Consider the following 12,275-nt stretch of genomic DNA (forward strand, 5'->3'; position numbering starts at 1 on the left):
TCCGGCAAGTCCGCAGTCCGCTTGCCAGAGGGATTCCGGTCAAGTTCAACGTCGACCAGGCGAGAGTACCGGCCGGAGAGCGAGGTCTCCAACGTCTGTGGGGAGGTTCTGCGACGGAAACAGAAGGAATCAGGTGAAACCACGGGGAAACGGCGGTCGGAGGTTGGCGCCGGTGAAGGGTGTGGTGAAGGAGAACTGTAGGAAGGAAAACGACGTCGTTACACATGAAGAATCACTTGACAACCCACGTGTTTCATTGGAATGCTTTATCTTTCTCTAGATTTTATTTTGGAAGCAAAGCATGTTTAGTGTTCAAGGTTTTTGGTTTTTACATGCAATATATTTTTCGTTAAAGCTTTTGATGTTCAGTAACAATATTTGAAACATTGGAGTTTGGGTTTGATTGATTGATTATGTTGTATATGTAGGGCTCCTTGCTCACAAAAAGATTGCTTCTGTAAATTACCAAAGTTAAAATAAAGTGTGTGTGATATAACTGCAGCATAATTAAAGTCATAGATTATCTTAATTGATTGATTTACTTGCATAATTCTGAAGATTTAATTTGTTACTTTTGCTAGGTAGGTCATTTATTTATTTATTTCTTGTCCTAAGCAATGGAAATAGTCCTCGAAATTGGGCAATTAAGAGCATGAAATTTCTATTTCCTTCTTGAGGAGGTCACATAAATTAAATAGCTTGGTTGTTTTAATGTATGCATCGATGTCTAATTAAGGTTAAACACTTAAAACACCTTAAATTATCCTTTCTCTTTTACTTCTATAAGATTCATATATAGTGGACAATCATCCTTTTGAGTTGCCAAAGTGGGGGCACCATTTCATCAAGTATCATAACATGGCATGCATAGATGCAAAATACATGAAACTAGTCATTATTAACAAGCCAATTAGAGTAAATTCTGATTATATATACAACTAATCATATCAATTATTCATTCATCACTTCTAAGCAAAGCAGGAGGCAGGAGCCATATATCATCATTTAGAACTCTAGTGGATTAGGTGTTGTTCTTGATGTGATCAAATAGCTCCAGAGAAAGAAATTTTAAAACTTGATTATATATATAATATATCGATCTAGTTATTGAGAGTGTGAGTCAAAATGAGTCGAAGGTTGATTATCAAGATTTTAAAGAAGGTCAGCAACATAACAAGATTAGTTGTTAGTTAGTTTTGTTTTTTATTTACAGGTATTTGCTGTACGGTTTAGATCGGTTTAAATCAAAAATTAATTCGATTCGAACATTAATTTTATTTGCGGTGTGATTTTGAATTGAATGATTTTTTAAACAAATCCAATCCAATTTTAAGTGGTTTGGATTGTATTAAATTTGTGATTTTGTAAATTAATCAACATTGAATTTTAAATAACCAATAATGATATAATAAGTCTTAACAATATCTCGAAAAATCAACCATAACATAATAATATAAATAAAGTTATAGATTAGTTAAAATAAAGAGAAAATATTCACTTTGGTCTTAAAGTTATAACTGAGCCTTAATTTAGTCTTTGAAGTTTTAATGGCCTCAATTTAGTCCCTAAACTTTTCAATTGACTCTGTAATGGAAACCACCTGCCACCACAGGGACTAATATGATTAAAATTTAAAAAGTTTAGAAACTAAATTGAAGCAATTGAAACTTTAAGTACTAAATTTAAATTGAGGTTCGAGTGTAGTTTCAGGACCAAACATAGTATTTTCTCATAAATAAATCTCATTTTGAATATAAAATATTTATTAAACATAATTATGATTGACAAGTTTCAAAAGCCTAAGCAATCTATGATCCAAAAAAATTTAGCTCAACAAATTCCTCTTCCTTCTCAGACTCAAAGTTGTCACTTCAATAATTTCACATCATCCACTGTCTCTCCACAATTCAATACAGATCCATCATGGTATTCAGACACTGGTGCATCGCTGAAGATAATTATGTGTTTTTTTGAATTTCATCCTAATGTGTCTCTTGTTAAATATTAGCTCACTAGAGAAATTCTAATGTGTTTTATTTTACAACCTGTTCTTTTTTTATTTCTTGCACTTTCTTTAATAAGTGGCATCAAAGACTAGGAAATGCTGCCACCAAAATTATATCTCTTTGTCTTAAATCAATGTAAGATTCATATGAATAATAAAAGATATCCTCTTTTTTTATATTTGTGAGAATTGTCAACATGCAAAAATGCAGAAACTATATTTTCCCTCTTCAAACACTACTTACCATTCACTTTTACAACTTGTCTTTATTGAAAATCTGTGAGATATACCTAGTTGTATTTCACTTGGGTTATCCATATTATGTGACATTCATTGATGCCTTTTTAAGATATACCTGCATCTGTTTTCTTGTCAACAAATCCCAAGTGTTTGAAGCTTTTAAGCAATATAAACCTTATATTGGAAAACTCACTAATCACAAGATTAAAGAACTACAATCGGATAATGAAGGTGAGTATACCTCAAAACAGTTTTTAGAATTTCTTTCTCAACAAGGTATATCTCAGATTTTCATGTCCCTTTATATCTGAATAAAATAGCATAGCTGAGAGAAAGCATAGACACTTCATTGAAATGAGTTTAGCTATGCTTTCTACAACTTCAATGCCTATGACTTTCTAGGATGAGATTATGCTCACCTCTACTTATTTAATACGGTTCTGCTACGTTACCAACAACATATCTGCCAACTTCTGCCAACTCTTATTTATAATTGTGTTTCATGAAAGTGTATTCGTGGATGTGTCTAATAAAAACGTTTTTTTATAACTGTGTTTAATAGAAGTGTCTTTATAGATATATTTTCTGGATGTGTCTCTTTATATATGTATTTAAATATATTAATTACTAGACACATCTACGAACACACTTCCATGAAACACAAATATAAATAAGAGTTGGCAGAAGTTGACGGATAATATGTTGGTATCCTATACTTTTCCTATTTAATAAATCTTATACCTTCCCCAACCTTAGATAATAAATTCCCTTTTGAATGTATTTTCAACAGCAAACTTGATTATCAGATTCTGAGAGTTTTTGGTAGTGTATGATACCCTCTTCTTAGACCTTATACCAAGACTAAGTTACAAAAGTCTTTCTGCTGTTGAAAAAATTTACATTACTAGACATGTAAATTTTGATGAAAATTCTTTTAAAGACCCTTTTCTAAAATCAAATACTTCTAGTTTAAATTCTGAAGATTCTGATTGTTATGCTCCTATTCAGTTCTTGCCAAAATCTACTGTGCCTACTACTTCTAATCCTATACAATCCATTACCAATGATAATTCAGACCATGACTCTACTCCACATCCTATATCTCCTCCTAGCAACTCTTCTCAAGCTACAAATAGTATATCTACTAATGGTCTTGCACAGCAAACAGTATAATGCTTCTGTTAGACCAGCTACTATTAGAATTGTGCTTAGCATAGCTTTGTCTAGATATTGGGTTATTAGATAATTTGATTTTAATAATGTCTCATTGAATGGTGACTTGCATGAAGTTATATACATGAATCAACCTGTTGGATTTAGTGATAAATCTGAGTCTTATATTTGCAAAATAAACAAATCCTTATATGGTTTAAAACAGGCTCTTCGTAAGTGGTTTATGAAATTAAGTAACACTTTACAAAAGTTTGGATTCAGTAACACTAAGTCAGACACTTCTCTATTCATTAAGCAAGGAACACATTATGTTCTTTATATACTATGCTAAATGGATGATATTATAATAACTGGTAATGATCCTCATAAAATTGATTCTATAATTCACAAACTCTATTCTGTTTCTCTCTGAAAGATCTTGGGGAATTGTCTTATTTTCTTGGCATAAAAGTTAAGAGATTTAATATTGGTCAGTCATATCTTTCTCAAACCAAATATATAAGAGATCTTTTGTCAAAATTGAATATGTCTGAGGCAAGTGTTATGCATACACCTATGGTTTCTTTTTTGCAGTTGTTATCTACAGGTTCTGAGTGTTAGTGTTGCAAGTGTGAGGAGTGTTGAAGTTAGTCCCACATCTAAGAAAGCATGGAAGAGTGAGGAGTTTAAAAGATGAGAGACCCATTAACTTGACACCTTAAGGTTTTGAGTTGGATGTGGTGTCTTCTCATCTTATGTTCTCTCACTTGATTCCTCCCCGAAATCTCCCCGATTGTCGAGAGCTCCCCACGGTTGGCCCAACACTGAGCAGTTTGAAGATCCTAAATTATATAAGTCAGAGGTTAAAACTTTGCAATATGTTACAATCACTAGGCCTGACTTGAGCCTTGCTGTTAGCAAAGTCACATAATTCATGCACAATCCTCTCATTGTTCATTGGAAAGCAGTGAAAAGGATACTGAGGCATCTCCAAGGAACTAAGGAACATGGCACAGACTTCAAACTTTATGCCTTCTCTGATTCAGATTGGGCGGCAGATTTGGAAGATCACAGGTCAGTGTCTAGTTATTATAATATATTTGGGAACTAACTAGGTCTCTTGGTGTTGTAGGAAGTAGCTTACCATTAGCAGATCTTCCACTGAAGCTGAACTTGTCTGAGTGAAGAATCTTCTTGCAGAGTTACATATAAATCTCTTCACAGCTCCTATGATTTTTTTGTGACACTATGAGTACTGTGTTACTCACTGTTAATCCTATTCTTCAGGAGTAAAGTTCTTCAGGTGGTTCACATTTCTAGCTATGAGCAAAAATAGCAGACATTTTGATAAAACCTCTTGCTATTATTATTATTATTATTATTATTTTGAGAGATCAAAATATAAACTCAAAGTTGTCCAAAGGTCTAACCTGAGTTTGAGAAGGGGAGGTATTAAGAGTGTGAGTCAAAATGAATTAAAGGTTATTATCAAGATTGTAAAGAAAATCAACAAGATAACAAGATTGGTAGTTAGTTAGTTTTGTTTTCTGTTTTTAGCCTTTGCACAAAGTATTTGCTGTATATATTAATATATACATAGGCCTAGTCCTTGGTGAAGTTAATACCTTTATTGCAATCAAATGGTTCAATTACAATACCCACAAAATCAAAGATAAACCTATTATATAGAGTATTAGTTAGTAGTAAATCAGATAAGTATTGGTTTATATATAAGTATGAATATCGCACTTGTCATGTTATCATTCTCACCATTTTAATAATAATCACGTTACATATATTAAAAAAAATAGTGATCGTAAAATATATATTAAAATATAAAATAACAAATATAAATATACACAAATATATAATGAATAATTTAGTGATTTTTAGTACATAAATAATATTTTAATTTTAATAAATATTACATATTCATAAGGATAAAAACAAGACTGAGCAAAAATAAAATCGCAAAACTTACTAACTATTTAACTAAAATATATGATAAATTATTCAAACTATTAATTAACCTTCCTATCATAATAGAGTTAGGAGTGTGGTATAGTTATGATATATCTTTATAGATATGTTTAGGGAGATGCTACGGTGAAGTTGCTAATTTCATCTTTTTGTAAAGACGTTTTTCATTTTGTGGTTGATATTGATTTAAAAGATATTATTAAAAGTGTTGTTTAAAGAGAAAGTGTTATTCTTGATCGTTAACTTGGCTCTGATACCAATTTTTCAATTTCGACTTTTTTTTTAATTCTTCTTTCGAAATTTCTACTATCTCTTTATATTTTGCTTCGAATAAATTTATAATTTGTATAGATTCAATTAGTGGTGCTTTATTTAAAGAATTTTTATAAAAATAATTTGCAACTTTCATAATCTAGAGTATTAACCATTTCTGTAATTTCTTTTATATTTGTTAAATGATTATTTATTATTAGTCTTTGATGTATATTTATAATTTCTAATTTCATATTTATAGTTTTTTAACTCTGTTCTAATTTCTATCATAATTATAATTTTTTTACATGGATTATTATAAAATCTTTTATTTGTTTATAATTTCTTAAATCCTCAAAAACTTCTTTTATTTTCACACTTTCTCTTATTTCTAATTATCTTTCTAGTTTTTCAATTTCATTCTCCATTTTAATTCTTTTAAATCGTAGTATGATTTTCCAGACATTTATAAATTTCCTAGATTTAATTTTAACTTGTTTATATTTATTCTTATTTCTATCATTTTTATTATAAGGTCATCAATTTCGATCTGAAGATTATTTAATTATTTTGTATACTCCTCTATTTTATTTTTAAATTTTTTCGTTCTTTTCCTTTTTATTTTATTTTCTGGTTTTTCAATCTTTTTATGCCTCATAAATTAAGTAATCTTATTATAATTCCTAAAATAGTTTTGTTTATCATTATTTATTTTAGAATTTCTGCAAACTCTATCATTGATTCTATTAATTTTTCTAGCTTTTCAACTTCTCTCTTTAACTTGTTATAGATTATTTTTAGAGCTTTAAATGCTCCTTGATTTATTTCAGAAAACTGCAAATAATTCAAACGATTCTCTCTTTCAAAGAGCTCTTGTTTCTTATCTTGATAAGTTACATATATTTCTTCCTTATTTATTGTCATAATTTAGTATTTAGGGTTTCATTTAATTTTTTGACATTTTTTGTTAATTCTTTTATTTCAGAGTTTTCTTCTTTAATTTTTAATTTAGATAAACTTAAAGGACTATTGATTTTAGATTCTCTTATTTAAAAATTTGATAAAACCGATCTTTTTATGGTTCTTTTAATAATAGAACTGGGTTTTCAATAGTTTTGTATTTTGGTATTTCTGTTTTTATAATTTTCTAAAATAATTCATCAACATAAATTCTTTATCTATTTTTAAATATTATACTATGATGGCTATTTGTTAAAGCATAATTTATTGCATATGTAATTGAAAATGGTTCATCATCTTGTTCCATTAAACTTTTTCTATGAAATTTATAAGCTAAACTTATAGATCTACCAAGATTTTCAGTTGATAAATGTATAGCATATCCAAGATAAGCATTAAATTTAACATTTATATTTGCCAAATTTCCATGAACAATTCCAATTATTTGATCTATTGGGTCATCAGTAATTCTTTTGTCACAAATTGCTAAACTTATTGGTGAATTAATTCCTTTCATATATGTAGATTTGATTAAAACTTGTATGGTACTGATATGAATCCATCCAATTTTAGATCTTTTCTGTTGATCCTTAATTTTCTCAATCTGTTTACTTAATTCTTCATCATTTATCAAAGCTATTTCATGTTCTCCATTAGCATATTTTATTTTTACAGGGGCTTCAAGTTGAATTTTTTCATAGTATATTATATTTTTTCTATTAAAAACTTCTTTTAAAAGACTTTGTTTATTAAAATTTTCATTTGATTTGAGATTTAGTTCTGTTTTTAGAACAGCCTATTTTTTATTATCTAATAAAGCAGTTAATCTATAATAATCAGATTCTTCCGTTAATTCTAAGCTTTCTAAATAATTCATAACTAAGAGATTCGAATAAAGGCGTACATTTCTGGAGAAAAACTTCCTTTATTTAGTATATTTTACATAAGGTATTTTTATCTCCAGAGGGGAGATTGTAGATATTAACTCCAAAGGGGAGTTTAAAACTATTTTTTCCTAAGGGAATTCTTTTGTCAGACTACAGAATTGTCTCGGCAGCTTCCTCCTTGCTCTCCTAGCAGATGAGTACTCTTAGCCTTCTCCTCTCTATTTTCTGATACCTTCTACAAATGCCTAAGCAATCTATTTATAATGGTTGGGTCTGATGGACAATTTCCATCCTTACCCTTCTTATGACGTCATTGCTTATGTCTTTTTTTATTATCTTGCACCAGCTACATTGTTGGTGCTCTATGACCTAAGCGCTTACGTCATTATGCAATAATGTTGAGGGATGCTTCAGATGCACTGTCCTCTTCTTTTATCATGTGGGTGGATGCACTGTCCTCTTCTTTTATCATGTGGGTGGATTCCATTTCATTATTGCTTTCTTCAGATATTTCCGAGGCACATAGATGGCACTTGTGGTCTTCTCTGTCTTTTATCAAATAGCAAAGATTTTTTTTATCCCTTCAGGGAGCTTTTCTAAGAGTTCGGATAAATTGTAGAATGCATATTCAAATTCCACCAAGAGTCTCATCTCTCTTTCTTCAATTTTATTTCTTTTACTTGACACAAGCAGAGTATTTCTGCTTTTATAATTAATTCTTGTGTGAGATTTCCTTGTTATTTTTTGAGTTCTTTCAAAAACCCTTGCTAATGTGCTGGCTAGTCTTCCTTCATGACTGTAGATTGTTAAATCTTGAATTTGATCAATTGGTTGAAAGTTTTCTGGGAAGACGGACATGAATATTATTTGGTGTGCTGGAACTAAGCATTCTTCTTCTTCACTAAAAATAGGTTGACTATTTGTAAATTTTAGGGATATATCCCTTGGATTTACATTGTCAATCATATTTTTAAATCTCTTTACTGCATCAACGAATCCTGCAAGAAACTCACTAATAATTTTTAGATCATTAAAAATTAAAATTGTATCAATTAATCCATACTGAAAAAACTGATAAGTGTCAGATGGGGAAGTCTCTGGAAAAATAACCAGCTTTGTTAGCTGTTCTTTGGTAATAGGATAGTATTCCAAACTTGCCCTTTTTTCTTCAGTCCAATTCAGGACTATATTAAAGGTTTATCTAAGATTTGATCTACAGACCCTTTTCTTTTCCTTGATTTCAGCCCTTGTAGGAATGTTTCTCATTATTCCTGTTCTTTGGGCTTGAATTGGAGTTTTATCTGCTCTTTTTAGGGTTTGCTCTGGATGAAGAGCTTCATATTCCCTGAAGGATTTCTTTGCCTCTTCTAGTGTTAAAAATCCTCCTTTATGAACTATCTTTAATTGATGTGTGAATTGTGCTATTTTTTCCCAGGCATCATATACTCCTTTCATGGGGCCATTATTAATTACATAAGATTTTTTATCTTGTGTGAATTTTTTAATAATTTCAGCAATTATTTTGTTTTCTGAAATTTTTTCTTCACCTGGTTTGTCCATCATGCTTAGCTGGCTGAACTCTAATGGTTTTACTTGTTGTGTTGATTTCATTGCTTCAATGGCTTTCTTGAGGGATTGGATCTGTGCCCTTATTTGCAGACAATGCTTGCATTCTTCGAGTTCTTGCTGATATTTTTGAATTTTTTGATTTAATGCGTTGTAACCGAACTCCATTCTCTTGTCAATGTATCTGCAATAATATTTTTGTCACCCTTAATATATTCAATTTTTATTGGATATTGTAACAAAAATAATTGCTATCTTACTAATCTCCCATGATTATTATCAACTTTTAAGTTGTATTGAATGAAACCTGTTAGGTAACTTGAATCTGTCCTTAATGTAAATTCTTTGGGTAGTAAATCAATTTTCCATTTTTTAAGAGATTTAATTGTTGCTAAAGTTTCCTTTTCATGAGTAGTATATCTCTGTTCTGTTGGAGTAAAAGTCCCTGAAATATACCTGCAAAGTAATTCCTTTGGAAAATATTTAGAATCTAGTGATTCTTTTTCTTGTTCCAAATTTTTTATAGCTTTCTTAGCTTTTAGACATTCTGACCAGGTTATGTTTGAAGAATCTGTTTCTACTATTAAGTAGTTATTTTCTACTGGAATATAAAGTTTCGAAAGTTTTTCACATAATTCTTTGATTCTTTGAATTTGCATACTATCTTTTTCTTCCTATTTCCATTATTTTTTAGTACTTATTTTTGGAAATAAGTTTTTATATTCTGTTATATTCTTTAAAAATCCTTGATCAGAAATATAATTTATACACCCTAAAAATCTTTGTAATTGTTTTCTATCTTCTATTTTATTAGGAAATAAATTTACCTTTTCTAAAATATTTGGTTGAAGTTTTAGCTTTCCTTAAGTGGATAAAATTAACCCAAGAAACTCTATTTTTTGTCTTGCTATTTTTGCTTTCTTTTTGCTAAGAACTAATCCTTTTTCTTTACATCTTTCGAAAACTATTAATAATTTTTGAAGATGATCTTCTTTACCCTGTTTTGTAAAAATTAATATATCATCAATGTAAACTAGAATAAATTCATTTAACTCTTTTAGATTTTCTTCCATAAATCTTTGATAGATACCTAGGGCTTGTTTTAATCCGAATGGTAAAACATTCCATTCATAGAGCAACACACTTGTTGATTCTTTTGTTGGGCAAGTAAAAGCAGTTAATTTCTTTGTTTCTTCGTCTAAACGAAGTTGCCAATATCCTGATTTTGCATCAAGAGATGAAAACCAAGTTGCTCCTTTGATTTTTTCCAAAATAGATTTTTTTTCTTAGAAGTTTATGAGCATCACCAACAGTTGCTTCATTCATTTTCTTATAATTAATTATCATTCTTTGTTTTTCCCTTTTAATTTCATTATTGTTTTCGACATAAAAGGATGGAGCCGCATGAGGACTTTTGCTTAATCTTATAATTCCTTTTTCCAAAAGATCTTTACATTCTAACGAGAACTCTTCTCTATCTCTTGCGGAATAAGGAATTTTATTTGGAACATTTATTTCTTTTGTAGGATCTTTTAATTTAATGCTTACTAATTCTTTATTTGTATTTTTAACATCTAAAGGATTTTCAGCGCAAGTTTTATCCAAAAGTTCTTCTATTTTTATTTCAAGATTTATTTTTGGTATATTTATCTGAAAATATAAATTTAAATAACATGTTTCTAATATAGAAAATTTTTTAAATTTTAAAATCTTATCTATGGTAGTAGTTGGTATCTTTATACGTTTTGATTTTTGATTTATTGAAGAATCGTGTGGAGCTTTTAAAACTATATATGTTAATTCTTGAATGAATGGATGATATAACTTTAAGAAGTTATTTCTTATGATAAAATTCATCCCAGAATCTAACATATATATGGATGGAACAATGAACCTATAATTTTGAATAAATATTTTAGCCATTTCTACTTTTGGTCAATTTTATGTATTGATTTGTCAGCTATTCTAACTCTTAATGGTTTCTTTAATTTTTTCCAATCAAGTTTTATATTTGTACTAGCAAAGCATTGTGTTGCTCCAGTATCTATGAAAGTATTTATAAACTTTTCTGTTATTTTTATAGTAATAAATGTGGCATTATTGCTCAGTCTCTGAGTCTGTTTCTGAGACATATTCAAAAATATAGTCTAAGTTATCATCTGATTCTTCTAATGGTTCCATGAAACAAGACTTAGCAATTTCTAATTGTTTGGTAAGGTCTTTTTTATCCTTCTTTTTTAGACATTCATTTGCATAGTATCCTTCTTCTTGACAATACCAACACTTACAATTTTCTTTTTTATTTGGGCAATAGTCATTTTTTTGTTTTTTATTTTTATTGTTATTTCTTTTTCTAAAATACCTCTTTTTTCTCCAATTTGGATAGTATTTTCTTTTTCTAAATTGATATTTTCTTTTTCTTTGAAAATTTTTATTAAGACCATATTTTTGAGGTATTTCTTCATTATCCTGACAGCAAATTCTAATTATATTTTCAAATCTTTTTTGAGTTGCTTCTTACATACAACGTTCTTTTATTTCCTCTCTTATTGCAGAGGTTGCTCCTCCAAAATTATTTTCAATTGTTCCTCTATTTATTTCTCTTATAAATCTTCCCATTATAAATTCACTAGCAGGGTATGGAAGTTTTGTTATATACATACTAAGATAATGGTTTTTATCTTCTTCTTTTAGTTTATAATAATGTATTCTATATTCACATATGTAAGATTCCACATTACATAAATCATATATTTGAATATTAGCTAAATGGTTTTTCGCTTCTTGATATTCTTTATTATAGACTTCTTATCTATGATCTATAATATTTTTTCCAAAAAATTCTTTATATAGAATCATCATTATATGTAATATCTTATCGTAAACTGTTGTTTTTGTTGCTAATTCTTCTATTATTTGATTTTCTATTGATGTCATATAATCTCTTACAGTTCCTTTAGTATGAAACCCTATATAATTCCAGATATCTCCTCCAGACAATTTACTAAGTTTTGGATTAGTAAAGGCTTCTAATAAGAAGGAGTTCAACCAGTTCTCGGAAATTTCTTTTTCATTCTTTTTACAGTCTAAATCGAGCATTCTTTCTCCTTCTGTTTCCTGGATTTTAGGAACGTACTTTGATGGTATTTTTGTATACTTTGAATTTTTATTTATAAATCCCTTTTTAAAAGCATAATTTTCAAAACCTGTTTCCATTTAAATTGAGATTGATT

The sequence above is a fragment of the Arachis duranensis genome, chromosome 8 (assembly GCF_000817695.3).
Source record: "Arachis duranensis cultivar V14167 chromosome 8, aradu.V14167.gnm2.J7QH, whole genome shotgun sequence".
NCBI classification, from domain to species: Eukaryota; Viridiplantae; Streptophyta; class Magnoliopsida; order Fabales; family Fabaceae; genus Arachis; species Arachis duranensis.